The sequence below is a fragment of the Arachis hypogaea genome, chromosome 13 (assembly GCF_003086295.3).
Source record: "Arachis hypogaea cultivar Tifrunner chromosome 13, arahy.Tifrunner.gnm2.J5K5, whole genome shotgun sequence".
In the NCBI taxonomy this organism is placed as follows: Eukaryota; Viridiplantae; Streptophyta; class Magnoliopsida; order Fabales; family Fabaceae; genus Arachis; species Arachis hypogaea.
In genome coordinates, this window is record NC_092048.1 from 61,995,917 (window position 1) to 62,010,526 (window position 14,610).

General features: G+C 38.9%; 1 non-coding gene across 1 annotated transcript; it reads left to right on the plus strand.

The window, feature by feature from the left end:
• The first annotated feature begins 9,231 nt into the window (after positions 1 to 9,231).
• Positions 9,232 to 9,338, plus strand: LOC112738559 (small nucleolar RNA R71). The gene has a single exon (XR_003169513.1). It is a non-coding gene; the product is annotated as a small nucleolar RNA R71 (small nucleolar RNA).
• Positions 9,339 to 14,610: the final 5,272 nt, after the last annotated feature.

The window sequence follows — 14,610 nt, forward strand, 5'->3', positions numbered from 1 at the left end:
CTTCTCATGAACAATTAGATCACGAGAGTGGCAATTGATTGTGTTGATGAGAAATTGAGTTACCAAGAGATTGGAATTCAATTACCTACAATCTGCCATGGATCTATACCCATGATTGAGAAAGAATTGATCAACATCAATTCATGAGAATTTGCATCTCTGATCCCTAATGATCTCTCCATCATTAATTCTCATTTCTTTTATTCTCTAGTTATTTGATTGCCCACTACCCAATTCCCTTTTATATCAAAGTAATTTAGCATTCCTGCCATTTAAATTCAGCTCTCAATTACTTGCAATTTATTTTAGAATTCACGTAATTTATCATTCTGCCATTTACATTCTGCTCTGAATTTACTTGCAATTTAATTTCTGCACTTTATATTTCTGCACTCTATTTTCTTGCAATTTATCTTTAAATGTCATTCAAGTTTCTTGCAATCTAAGTTTCCGTCATTTACTTTTAGTCATTTAATTTTCCTTCATTACTTTAGTTCTTTAAATTTCTTGTCATTTAATTCTTTGCAATTTCTTTCAAGTGTTCAAATCTCATGAATCAAAACAATGTTTGCTTAACTAGAATACCATTTAACTAAAGTTGCTTAATCCACCAATCTCTGTGGGATCGACCTCACTCCGGTGAGTTTTACTACTTGATACGATCCGGTATACTTGCCGGTAAATACGTGAATTCTTAATTTTTACGTATCAAGTTTTTGGCACCGTTGCCGGGGATTGGAAAAGATTAACAATGATTTAGTGAATGGTAGTTTAGATTAAGCATTTTTTTTGTTTGTTAAGACCCACTAACTGTTTGACATTTTGTTTCATTAACTTTAACTTCACTCTAGCAATAGAGTATTTTACTTGTGTTGTTGGTTTGGTTGTATGTCAGAAGCAAGAAGAGAGGTTTCCACTTTTTGTGAGAGTGACGAGAGAACTCTCCGAAGATTGAGAAGAGAAGCAAGAGGGAAAGGAGTAATCGGTGAAGAAGACTCAGAAGGAGAAGATCAAGCCGTGGAAGGCAATCTGCATAACCATCCTGAGGGAGTTGCCAACAATAACGGCCCACCACAAAGGAGAGTTCTAGCTTCTTACACTTTTCCCAATCCCAGAAACTGTAGGAGCAGTATACTCACTCCCAATGTTCATGCAAATAACTTTCAATTGAAGGCTCAGCTTATCACTCTGGTGCAAAACAATTGTTCCTATGGAGGAGGTCCCCTTGAGGATCCAAATCAACACCTATCTGTCTTCCTAAGAATATGTGAAACTGTCAAGACAAATGGTGTGTATCCAGATATTTATAAGCTGCTGTTGTTTCCATTTTCTTTGAGGGACAAGGCATCACAATGGCTTGAGATATTCCCCAAAGAAAGCATCAACACTTGGGATGATTTGGTGAATAAATTCCTATTTAAGTTCTATCCACCTCAGAGAATCATCAGATTGAAGACAGAGGTGCAAACATTCACTCAAATGGATGGGGAATCATTGTATGATGCATGGGAAAGATATAAAGCTCTGATTAGGAAATGTCCACCTGAGATGTTCAGTGAATGGGATAGACTTCAAAATTTCTATGAGGGGTTAACTCTAAAAGCTCAAGAGTCCTTGGATCACTCTGCAGGAGGCTCGCTACAATTGATGAAGACAGCCGAGGAAGCCCAGAATCTCATAGACATGGTAGCAAACAACCAATATTTCTATGCTCATTAGAGGCAACGCCAACCCGTTCAAAAGAAAGGTGTGTTGGAACCAGAAGGAGTGGACACTATCTTGGCACAGAACAAGTTGATGCACCAAAAAATCCAGCAACAAATGGAAATGATGGCTAAGAGAATAGATGGCCTCCAACTACCTTCAGTGAGCACAACAAATCAACCTTCAATTGAATGGGGCCAAGGTGAAGTAGGCAATGTTGAGCAGCAACAAGAACAAGTTCAATACATGCAGAACGCTTCAAATTCTTCTCAGAATAAATTCTATGGTGACACATACAACTCATCCTGGAGGAATCACCCCAACCTGAGATGGGGTGATAATCAAAACCATTGGCATAAGAACAAAAAATCCAACCATTCCCGCAACACAAACAGCCAAAATCATTCATCTAACAATACTAACCAATACAAGAAACCACAAAACACATACCAATCACCCCACAACAATTCACAAATTCACCAAAATAACTTCTCCACACCACTATTTAACTCACAACATGCCCACTTCAATACCCCAAACAACTTCCAGCAACAACAATCATACCCTATCATACCACCCGTTGACCATCATGAAACCAGGATCTCATGTCTTGAAGCAGCCTTGCAAGCCGTTACCCAAAACACACAATCACTTGCTTAGACTACTCAAAGTTTAGCAAAAGGACAAGAGAGTTTGCTTAAAGGACAATAGAGACATGAAGCCACCATGAGGAACCTTGAAAGACAAATGGGACAAATGGCTAAACATATCACAGAGATAGGTGAGAAGCGAGCATTCCCTAGTACCACTGAAGACAACCCAAGGGACACATGAAAAGCCATAAAATGGGAGGAATGTAAAGCAATCACCCTGAGAAGTGGTAAGAAGGTGGAAACAGAAGCCATCACTCAGGAAGAGCATAACAAAGAAGGCTTAAAGAAGAGGTGAAGGAGCAAAAATAGGAGCAAGAAACCTCTATGCAAAGTGATAAGTCAACTAAGAAAGAGGCAGTGAGAGCATATCAATCAGTACTACCATATCCTCAAAGATTCAAGGGAGAGAACAAAGAGAAGCAATACTCCAAACTCCTAGAGATATTCAAGACACTGCACATCAACATCCCCTTCATAGAAGCACTTGAACAAATGCCATTGTATGTAAAGTTCATGAAGGAATTGTTGACAAAGAAAAGATCCTTGAAGGAGGGACAAATGGTTGTAATGACTACGGAGTGTAGTGCCATCATCTAGAAAGGATTACCAAGGAAGAGGAAGGATCCAAGGAGCTTTCATATCCCCTGCACCATAGGTAACATGACAATTGAGAAAGCATTTTGTGATCTTGGTGCAAGCATCAACCTAATGCCTCTATCCTTGATGAAGAAGCTTCAGATTCATGAATTGAGACCCACAAAAATAGCCCTTCAAATGGCGGACAAATCCATTCAGCAAGCTCTTGGAGTAGTGGAGAATGTATTGGTAAAGTTGGACAAATTTTTCCTCCCAGCTGACTTTATCATCCTAGACATAGAGGAAGATGACAACACTCCCATCATCCTAGGGAAGCCCTTCTTAGCTACTGCCAGGGTATTGATAGATGTTGAAAAAGGAGAATTGATGCTAAGGGTGCATGAAGAGCATATAGTGTTCCATGTCTTCAAGAATTTGCAAGATTCCACCCAAGAGGAAGAGTGTATAAAGATTGATTCCATAGATCCAAACTTGAAAGAGGCACCTGATGAAACACTTCCAATGCACCTAAGCTCATGTTTGAAAAGAAAGGAAGAGGTAGAAGTGTTGCAAAAAGCTCAAAGAATAGAGGAGAAGCTACAACCAAAGCCTGCATTTGAGATTCTCAGCAAGGACATTCCAAAAATTGAGGCTTCAAAACCTGAACTAGCTCCTGAAAAAGAAAAGAGTCCCAAGAAGAAAGTGCTAAGAGGATGGAGAAACAAGAAAATCCCCACTGAAGGCTTCTCACCAGGGTATAAAGTGATGCTAACTTACCAACCAATGGAAACATCTCCACACTTTTCTGGATATTACACAGTGAACAAAATCCCCTCACTTGAACATGTGGAAATCATCAAGAAGGATACTGGAAGGAAGCTCACGGTGAGAGGGGAAGGATTAAGGCACTATGATCATCATCCTCCCTAAAGAGGGACAACCGTCAAGCTAATGACGATAAAAGAGCGCTTGTTGGGAGGCAACCCAACCTTAAGTAACTACTTTTTCATACTCTTCTCAGAATAAATGGTTAGTTCAACTTCTATGTATTGCAAGGAATTAAGTTTAGTATTCCACACCAATGTGATTGTATCAACAAAGAAAAAATTAAGGGTGAATGCATGGTACTAAGTTTGGTGTTCCACCAACATTCATGGAAAACAAAGTAACCCTTGAGACAATTATGAATAATCACAAATTCCAAACAATCATAGAAATTGACTAAGCCTGCAATTTCATTTGTTTACCTTTTAGTCCTGCATTTTATTTACTCATAGACTTAAAGCACATGATGTAGTATGTATGCATGAAAGAAGCATTCTGTGTTGGCATATAGAAGTAGGCAAGGAACTAAGTTTGGTGTTCCCACACCAACTTAAGGTCAAGAACTCACAAGCATACCTGGATGCTAACCATCTCTCAAGTACTTTGGGACAAGCAACTTTCAAAGTTTATTGTAGGCAGTCACTTCAATCTTGGGAAGGATTAAGCATCATCAACCAAAGAGACAAAAAGGGATGTAAAGACCAACAATGATGATGATAAGGAGTAAAGCAAGTAAACTCCAAAAGGTTGTATTGTTAAGTGATTGTCTTATATTCAAAACTGTTATGATTGAGAGCAATATTGCACCCTTGCTTGTCTGCATAGCATAATCTCTTTAAAGTTAAATAACTAAAATGCTAGATACATCATAGCACCATACACTTGAGAATTTGCTTGCACTCAAGATATGTAAAATGTAAACAGAGAAAATTTCTTTGAAAAGAAGGATTGTGGAATCAAAAATTCATTTCGAGGCAAGCAAAAGATTAAGGGAAGTGGTGGTTCTGGTTGTATGAATGTGTATTGAGGTTGCATGTTTGTGAAAACCTGCATGGGAGCTCATAGGCAGGAAATAGAGTTCAAAGAAGTATTGTGGGGATTTTCAAACATCTTTTGATCTAAGAAGCAGCAAAAGAAAACAAAAGAAATAGAAAAACAAAAGAACATGGCAAAAGGCTCTGAGCATCAATTACTAGGAAGAAAAAGAAAGAAATGAGAACTCAAAGAGTTACTATCCTAGTTAAATGCTTGTGGTGGAATTGTGTCAAAGAAAGAGGCTTGAGCAAGTAAATCTTAAGGGGTGCTTCAACACCTAATACCTTAAAACCAACTGGTTTGGGAGTATTGATTGAAAGCTTATCTAAAGAGCCGCTTTGAGATATGACACTTAGAGTCAAGGCTAAGACACAGAAATTATAAGCTGCTTCAAGGTGACTATCTATAAAGAGATCTCCATAATATCATTTGAATGAAAGTCCTAAGATCTAAGACTTCAAAAATGTAGGGACTAATAAGCACTGGAATCCTTGCATGAGCATATAATTCATAGTTTACCCCACTGTCAACTAATCACTTCACTCACCAAGGCATTACAAGCTACTCCTCAACCCCTACTAATTAAAAGAAATCTTTTTGCATAGTTCTTTTCTTGCTTGAGGACAAGCAAGGTTTAAGTTTGGTGTTGTGATGCATTCGCATATTTGCTATATTAGCTAGTTAGTTTAGTTAGTTTTAGCTTAGTTTCATTCATTATCTTTGAAATAAACAAGCATTTTTATGATTTTTACTTCCATGCATTCATGAACCAAGAACTAGGTGAAATTTGGCATAATCCATGCAAATGATTCAAGGAGTTCATAAACAAGTTGATGTGAATGATTCCCTTGAAATTTATTGCATAAGATGGCAAGACTTTGAGGAAGATTCTTTGGTTTATGTTAGGAAATGAAGCAAGTAGGAAATGGAGCAAGAATTGGAGCAAGAAGGCTTGAAGATACATCAATCTTTGCAAGGAAACAGGGGATTGCCCATTTCCAACTCCAGTGTGTTTGTGAACAACGCCAGGATCTTGAAGCAGAGCAAGAATTGGAGCTCGAGAGCATTGCCAAGCCAAGGATGAATTGGCGTGTTCATCAATAACGCCAGCAACAACGCTGGCCACTGCAAGGTGATCCTGGAGAGTGGTCTTGAGCGTTGCCAATGTTGGGAGAGCTGGCGTGTTCCTTGGCAACGCAAGGCCAAGAAATTGGGCCAAGGAAGAGCTCGAAGACGTTGTTGCCTTGAGGTTGAACTAGCGTGTTTATCAACAACGCTAACAACAACGCCCAAAGCTAAGAAATTGAGCTAAGGGAAGTTCACTAGTGTTGGCACTGGCATGTTTGGTAACAACTTCACCAACAACTCCAGCAAAGTTGGCAGCTTGACCTCATTATCTTCAAAGATGCATAACTTGAGTTATAGAGATCCAATTTGAGTGTTTTCAGTTGCATTGGAAAGCTGACATCCAAAACTTTCCAACGATATATAATAGTCCATAGTGAAGTATGAAATTAAAGCTCGAATCAGAGTCATCTTTAGGCCCTAAAAATAAGAACATGAAGATTGAAACTCAAGGAAGCATGAATGAGCCAAGGAAGCTCGAGAGCGTTGCCAAGGCAAGGGATGAACTGGCGTGTTCCTTGGCAACTCCAGCAACAACACCAAGGCCAAGAATTTGGGCTAGGGGAGTTCACTAGCACGTTGGCACTAGCGTGTTTGGTAAAAATGCCCCAACCAAGGCAGCTTGACCTTACCTTCTTCAAGGATACATAACTTGAGCTACAAAACTCCAAATAAGATGATTTCAGTTGCATTAGAAAGTAGACATCAAGTGATTTCCAACCATATATGGCACTACATGGTGAACACTAAATTTGAGGGAGAAACTTAGCCCGAAAATGCATAGATGAACATGGTATCAACTTGTAGTAAGGCCAGCTGACCTCTTCATCTTCCATGGAGTATATCTTGAGCTCTAGAGATTTAAATGATGAAATCTCAATAGCATTGGAAAGTAGACATTCAGAGCTTTTCAAAGATATATCATAGTATGGGTTTGGCATTCATTTAAAGCTTCAAAAGCTGGCTTCATTTAGAACTTCAGAATCTGGGCACGTTGGCAACGCTGTAAACAAGGGCGTGTTCACTAAAAACGTGTGCGATTTTGGCAGGCTAACCTTACCCTCTTCAACAGAGTATAACTTGAGCTACAGAGATCTAATCGAGGTGCTTTCAGTTTCGTTGGAAAGCTGACATTCAGAGCTTTCCAACCATGTATAATAGTTGATAGTGAAGTACAAAATTAAAGCTCAAACCAGGGGCAACTTTGGGCATTAAAAGTGAAGCTAAGAAGGAAGAATGAGCCAAGTGTTTGGCAACAACTTGGGCAACAACACCCAAGCACCAAATTCCCAGCCCAGGAAATTCAACAGCACGTTGCCAACGTGCGTTTACACTAGCGTGTTTGCCAGTAACGCCAGGCCATTGGGCCAGAATTGAGATGGATGAGCTCTGCTTTCCTCTGCTCTCTTCAAAGGGCAACACTTCCTCCATTGGACCAGGAATTCAACAAGGGAAAAGCCCACATTGCTAACTCAATTGAAGATCTCCAAATGAGTCTTAGGAGTATTATAAATAGAGAAGAGTTTTGTACTATGAGAAGACTTATTTTGAAAACTTTTTTTAGACTTTTGACACTTAGACACTTTTACTATTACACTAGCATTTTTACTTTTTACTGCATCTCACCCATCTTCTATTTTGTTTTTCTTGCAACTTTGAATTTCAGTTTTAAAAGTGGAATACCTTTTCTTCTTCTTCTTCTTCATTCTTCTCTACACTTAGTTTAATTTTCATCTTTGCAATTGTTGTTGAAATTTGAGCAATGATTCACTAAATCCCATTTTCATTAGGGTAAGAGCTCTGTTTATTTGAATGAATTGATAACTCTTCTTTTCCTTCTCACTTCAAGTGGTTCATCCAAGAGGAAACTCTTGTTCTTCAAAGATTCAATCACCATTGAGAGAGGGGTTGCATCTATATGAATTGTGTGATGAACTTGAGAAAGGAGTCACATAATTCAGTTTAGAGTTTATCCTTTCATGATTTCTTTGATTAATACACTTTGGGTTGGTATGTGAGATGTAACCACCCTTGGTTGAGATCCTGGGAATTGTGTGGCTTGAAGGATTAGTTAATGAGCTTCATCTCTTCTCATGAACAATTAGATCACGAGAGTGGCAATTGATTGTGTTGATGAGAAATTGAGTTACCAAGAGATTGGAATTCAATTACCTACAATCTGCCATGGATCTATACCCATGATTGAGAAAGAATTGATCAACATCAATTCATGAGAATTTGCATCTCTGATCCCTAATGATCTCTCCATCATTAATTCTCATTTCTTTTATTCTCTAGTTATTTGATTGCCCACTACCCAATTCCTTTTTATATCAAAGTAATTTAGCATTCCTGCCATTTAAATTCAGCTCTCAATTACTTGCAATTTATTTTAGAATTCACGTAATTTGTCATTCTTCCATTTACATTCTGCTCTGAATTTACTTGCAATTTAATTTCTGCACTCTACTTCCTTGCAATTTATCTTTAAATGTCATTCAAGTTTCTTGCAATCTAAGTTTCCGTCATTTACTTTTAGTCATTTAATTTTCCTTCATTACTTTAGTTCTTTAAATTTCTTGTCATTTAATTCTTTGTAATTTCTTTCAAGTGTTCAAATCTCATGAATCAAAATAATGTTTGCTTAACTAGAATACCATTTAACTAAAGTTGCTTAATCCACCAATCTCTGTGGGATCGACCTCACTCCGGTGAGTTTTACTACTTGATACAATCCGGTATACTTGCCGGTAAATATGTGAATATTTAATTTTTACGTATCAATGATCTCTGTGTGGAATGTTGGTGATTTGCATTGTTGTTGGGGTTGTGACGTCTCTGATCTTGGCCTTGATCTTGTTGATTTTCCCACCCAAAGTTTGGGTGGTTCCTCCAACCAGGATTGTAAGTTTTAGAGTATGGATCATGAGTCTTCCTAGGTGAGTTCCCAATGTAGTTGGCTTGTTCTTGATCACCCTCTGCCTCTGCATTCACTCCTTCTTGAGCTGCTGATGAGGTAGTGATTGCTGCTACTTGGTTTTTTTCCATCTTCTTGGTAAGGTCAGCCAGCTGCTTGGTGATCATCTTGTTTTGAGCCAGCAGTGTATCCACGTTGTTTAGCTCCATCACTCCTCTAGTATTACCTCTTTCAAAAGCATAGAAGTAGTCATTCTCGGCTACAGTCTCAATGACATCTATGGCTTCTTCAATGGTCTTCTTCTTGTTCAAAGACCCCCCGGATGAGTGGTCTACTGCCTTCTTTGATTCGTATGAAAGACCCTCATAGAAAATATATAACTGCACCCATTCATTGAACATATCTGGTGGGCACCTTCTTGTCAAGTCCTTAAACCTCTCCCATGCTTCATAGAGAGTTTCACCATCTTGTTGCTTGAAGGTTTGTACCTCAGCTCTCAACCTATTGATTCTTTGAGGAGGATAGAATCTCACCAAGAATTTGTTCACCACATCTTCTCAAGTTGTTAAACTCTCCTTTGGGAAAGATTCCAGCCATTTAAATTCTTTGTCCTTGAGTGAAAAGGGAAACAGAAGCAATCTATAGGTGTCAGGATGAACACCATTAGACTTCACAGTATCACATATCCTTAGAAAGGTGGTGAGATGTTGGTTGGGGTCTTCTTGGATACTTCCTCCGAAGGAACAGTTGTTCTGAACAAGGGTGATGAGCTGGGGTTTTAGTTCAAAGTTATTGGCATGTATGACCGGCTTTTGGATGCTACTTTCATAGTTACCTGGGTTTGGATTGATGTAAGAGCCCAGAACTCTTCTCTCTTGCCCAGCATGATGCACTGGACCTTCTCTGCCATGGTTGTGAGCCTCTTCTTCATGGTGGTTCTCCATATTCTCCTCCATGTTTGGTTCAAAATACTCCTCCTCTTCCTCAGCACCCACGACCCTTTTTCCTCTTGCTTCCTTCCTTAATCTAAGAAAGGTTCTCTCAGGTTCAAAATCAAAGGAAGTTGAAGCCCCGCTTTTTCTACCTGTCATACAACCAACAGAGCAAAAAGTAGGAAAGAGAATTGATGGAGAAGTTACTCTTATTAGGGGTGCTGTTAGTGTGAGTGATGCAATATATCAAACAGTTAGTGGGTTAGTGAACTGAATTGTAAAAAAAATGAAGATAGCACCACAAACGGGTAAGGGGTAAAGGGAAGACAATTAACTAAAACTGAAAGTAAATCACTCAAATGAAATTAAATCAAATAAAAGAAAAATGCTCAATCTAGTTATCCACCAATTTAATCATTGTTGATACAAAATCAATCCCCGGCAATGGCGCCATAAACTTGATGCACGAAAACTTGTCTCTCAACAAATTTTCCTCGGCAAGTATACCGAATTGTCGTCAAGTAAAAAACTCACAATAAAGTGAGGTCAAATCCCACAAGGATTGATTGGTCAGGCAACTTTAATTAGAGGAATGTTCTAGTTGAGCTAAGCAGAAATGGAGTTGAGATTTGCAGAAAAGTAATTGGCGGGAAAGTAAATAACAGAAAATGTAATTGCTGAAAGTAAATGACAGAACATAAATGACGGAAAGTAAATTGCAGAATCTTAAATGGGGATTTAGGAAGATGAGCATAAAAGTAAATGGCAAAAAATAAAGAGAATGGGTAAGATCAGAAATGGGGGATTCATTGGGCTCAGGAGATGTTGTATTTTCCGGATTAAATTCATTCTCATCTCTTCCTCAATTAATGCATTCATTGATCTCCTTGGCAATCTTAAGTGATTGGATTCCAATTCCTTGGCAACCCAATCTCTCAAATCTTGATCAATAGCCAATTCCTTGGTCTAATTGCTCATGAAGAGATGAAGTATGGTCACTGATTATACCACATGTATTCCCAAATCAAAGTGTTGGTAGGATTATATGTCACTATATCCATCCAAACCCCAATTTGGTCCAACATGAGAAAGCATTTCTAGCATGATCTCTTCATTCCTCTTCCAAGGTTTCGAAGAGATCCAAGTATGAATAGCTTCTTTTCCAAGACAACTATCCAATTGGATGAAAATCGAAAGCCTTCTAGTAAAATCAAGAGAAAAGAAAGAAGAAGAAGAATGAAAACTATTATTGATCCATCAAATTACAACAGAGCTCCCTAACCCAATGAAAGGGGTTTAGTTGTTCATAGCTCTAGGAATGGAAAGCATAAATGAAAAGTACATTCTGAAAATCAAACTAGAAGTTGCAGAGAAAGTAAAATATACAGAGTGTAGTTCTCCAAAATGCTCCAAGCTCCCTTCCTAATTCAAAACTACTCCTATATATACTACTCTTTTGATCTTCTAGTTGGCTATCCAAGTCTTGGATATGGGCCTTTGGATCTTTAGTTGAAGCAGTTACAGTCTTCAGTGGGCTTAGCTTTGCTTGTAGAGAGAAAGTGAATCAGGCATGGTAGCCAGTTAGTTAGGACGTTAGTGGTGTTAACGTTAAGTGTGAATTTGGGTTCGAAGACGTTAGTGACGATAACCTTTTTCACTAACGTTCCAAACCTTAATTGACTTACGTTAACTTAAACGTTAGTGGCACTAACGTGACCACTAACGTTGGCTTTTGGTCCTTTGCAAACGTTATTGGCATTCACCTTTTCCAATAACGTTGCTTATTGCCCCCTTTTCCCACGTTAGATTTCACATTAGTATAACTAACATGACCCTTAACGTGGGCATTCCTAAGCTTCGAGAGCATTAGTGACACTTACCTTTGTCACTAACGCTCCAAACGCCCCTCCTTCCCACGTTAGAGTTCACGTTAATTGCATTAATGTGACCACTAACGTGGTGGTGATTGACATTTCCAACGTTAGTGATAAAGGTGAGTGTCACTAACGTTGGTCCATCATTTCTTTCCTCAACGTTAGCTTCCACGTTAATGTAATTAACATCGCAACTAACGTGGGCAATATTGGCTTAGTCTAACGTTAGTGACAAAGGTGAGTGTCTCTAACGTTGGCGATTCCTTGCTCCTCTTACATTAGAGTTCACGTTAATGTAATTAACGTGACTCTTAACGTGGCCAATTATGCCCTTTTGGAACGTTAGTGGTATTCACTTTTACCACTAACGTTGGAGCTTCCCTTTTCCTCCATGTTAGCTTCCACGTTGTAATTAACGTGGCCACTAACGTGGGCTATGATGGCTTTCGAAGGCATTATTGGTGATCACTTTTTCCATTAACGTTGCAAGTTAGTTCCCATTCCATGTTAGTGGTTACGTTAGTTAGACTAACGTGGCTACTAACGTGGCTCTTCCTTGCTTCCTTTGTCCTGAAATCAAGCAATTAAAGTGCATCAAAGCTTGGTTCTAAATCATGAGATCATGCATCATCCATTTTATCATTCAATTCATGCATAATTCTCATGAAATCATGTAAAGTTCACAATGTTTGCTTGAATCAAGATGTAAGTGAATATCTACCCAAAACTTGCTTATTTACTAAGAAAATGCATGAAACAACCCTAAAACAGTAAAGAAAAGGTTAGTGAAACTGTCCAAATTGCGCTGGCATCAATATCCATCGAAATCTTAGAAAAGTGTGTAGTGGGCAGGACATAGTGCGCGAATATCTGCTGCCAGGTCCTGGCCTCCTTAGTCAGATATGTGAATAACATCCCTTTGGGCCTTGTGTTGGTAGACTCCATCACCCAAGGGTCTTCCGGCGTGGCAATAACACTCTTCAGTGCCTCATAATCAAAAGTCATAGTGTTTATTGCAGTCTCTACCTCCTGATATGCACAAATATCACCAGTCTGAGGTAGGCACTGTAAAACACTCTCAATAGCTGCCTCAAGAATCGAGATCTACCCACCTCGTAGGTGCACCGAATCCAGAGTCTCTCGAAAGAAGTTATAATAAAATTCTTTGACCCAGGAAGTGTTGATCCGTCCCAAATCCCTATCAATAAAACCAAGGCCCAATCCCTGAATGCGGGCCTCAATGGGTTCCTTCAGATCGTCGGGTAGGGCCAATTTCTTCTCAATATTCAGGTTCATTTTCCGATGGGTGGGAAAACGGAGCTCACAGTAAAGATTTGGGAACATGTATATCTCGGTGGGCGGGCGTAGCTGATTCTCTTTATCCACTTTATTAATTGGGTTCTTGGCATAATTTGCATAAGGGAAGAGGGTAAGGTCTTGAGATTTCTTCCTCTTTTTGGAGGTAGTGGCCTTTTCTAATCCTCTATCGGCCATCCTGAAAATCAAATATGATATATAAGCACTTAGCCAAGTAGAGAGATAGCAAGCAAGTAATGGCATATTCATGAAGTGAGTTCAAAGAATGAAAACTTGGAATGCAAGTAACGATGACCAAAGAAAAAGATAAAGTCACAAACCAAGAATTCCAACATCAAACAAATCATGCTTGTTGATTAAGTTCAATGAGAATCATACCCAAAAAAATGGTCAATGTGTTAGCTTAAATCATAAGAAAAGTTAGTAAGGTGAAACAAGTTAGAAGTTCAAAGGTTAAGGGTATGATGGGCATTGTCCCAATTCAAGAGAAGTCAAAAAGCTAGGAGAACAAGCATGCTCATAAACATGAGGAGAAAGCAGTCATTGATGATGAAATATGAAATTGCAAAAGAAGCAATTAGTTGAAAGCAAGTCATCAATCAATGCCTTGGTCACTAGGTTTGCAATAATTGGTGTTGCAAAAGTTGAATTGCACCTAGTGTAACGAAGAGCAAATTCTAAACAAGTTGAACCAAGAAAGTCACACTAGTGAAAATTACCAATTATTGGGAATGAATGAACCCTTTAGAGAAGTTATAGGTTAAAATCAAATGTGGAGTTTAATTCAAATCAAAAGGCATTTGACTTATTTTGAAAAGTGAAGCCTCAAAAGGGTCTAAACTAATGAGCGAGGTGAGGTTATTTGACATAGAAAACTACCAAATAATTCCTCAACTAGGCTTTTCTAATGCATACCAACGGGAATCAAATTGGATGCGGGAATGCTAACCCAAGTAACCTAAGAATTTAACTTGGTAAGTGGTGCACGAATTGTGAATCACACTTTTCACAATTCGTACCGCTAACCAGCAAGTGCACTGGGTCGTCCAAGTAATACCTTACGTGAGTAAGGGTCGAATCCCACGGAAATTGTTGGTTTGAAGCAATCTCTGGTTATCTTGTAAATCTCAGTTAGGAGGCCAATTATAATTATCAGTTGACTTGCAAATGAACAAGGGAACATAAAATAAATACTTGGTATGCAGTAATGGAGAATATGTTGGAGTTTTGGAGATGCTTTGTCTTCTGAATCTCTGCTTTCTCCTTGTCTTCTTCTTCACACACGCAAGTCTCCTTCCATGGCAAGCTGTATGTAAGGTGTCACCGTTGTCAATGGCTACTTCCCGTCCTCTCAGTGAAAATGGTCCAAATGCTCTGTCACAGCACGGCTAATCATCTGTTGGTTCTCGATCATGTCAGAATAGAATCCCTTGATTCTTTTGCGTCTATCACTACGCCCAACAATCGCAAGTTTGAAGCTCGTCACAGCCATTCAATCCTTGAATCCTACTCGGAATACCACAGACAAGGTTTAGACTTTCCGGATTCTCATGAATGCTGCCATCAATTCTAGCTTATACCACGAAGATTCTGATTAAAAAATTAAGAGATACTCATTCAATATGATGTAGAACGGAGGTGGTTATCAAGCA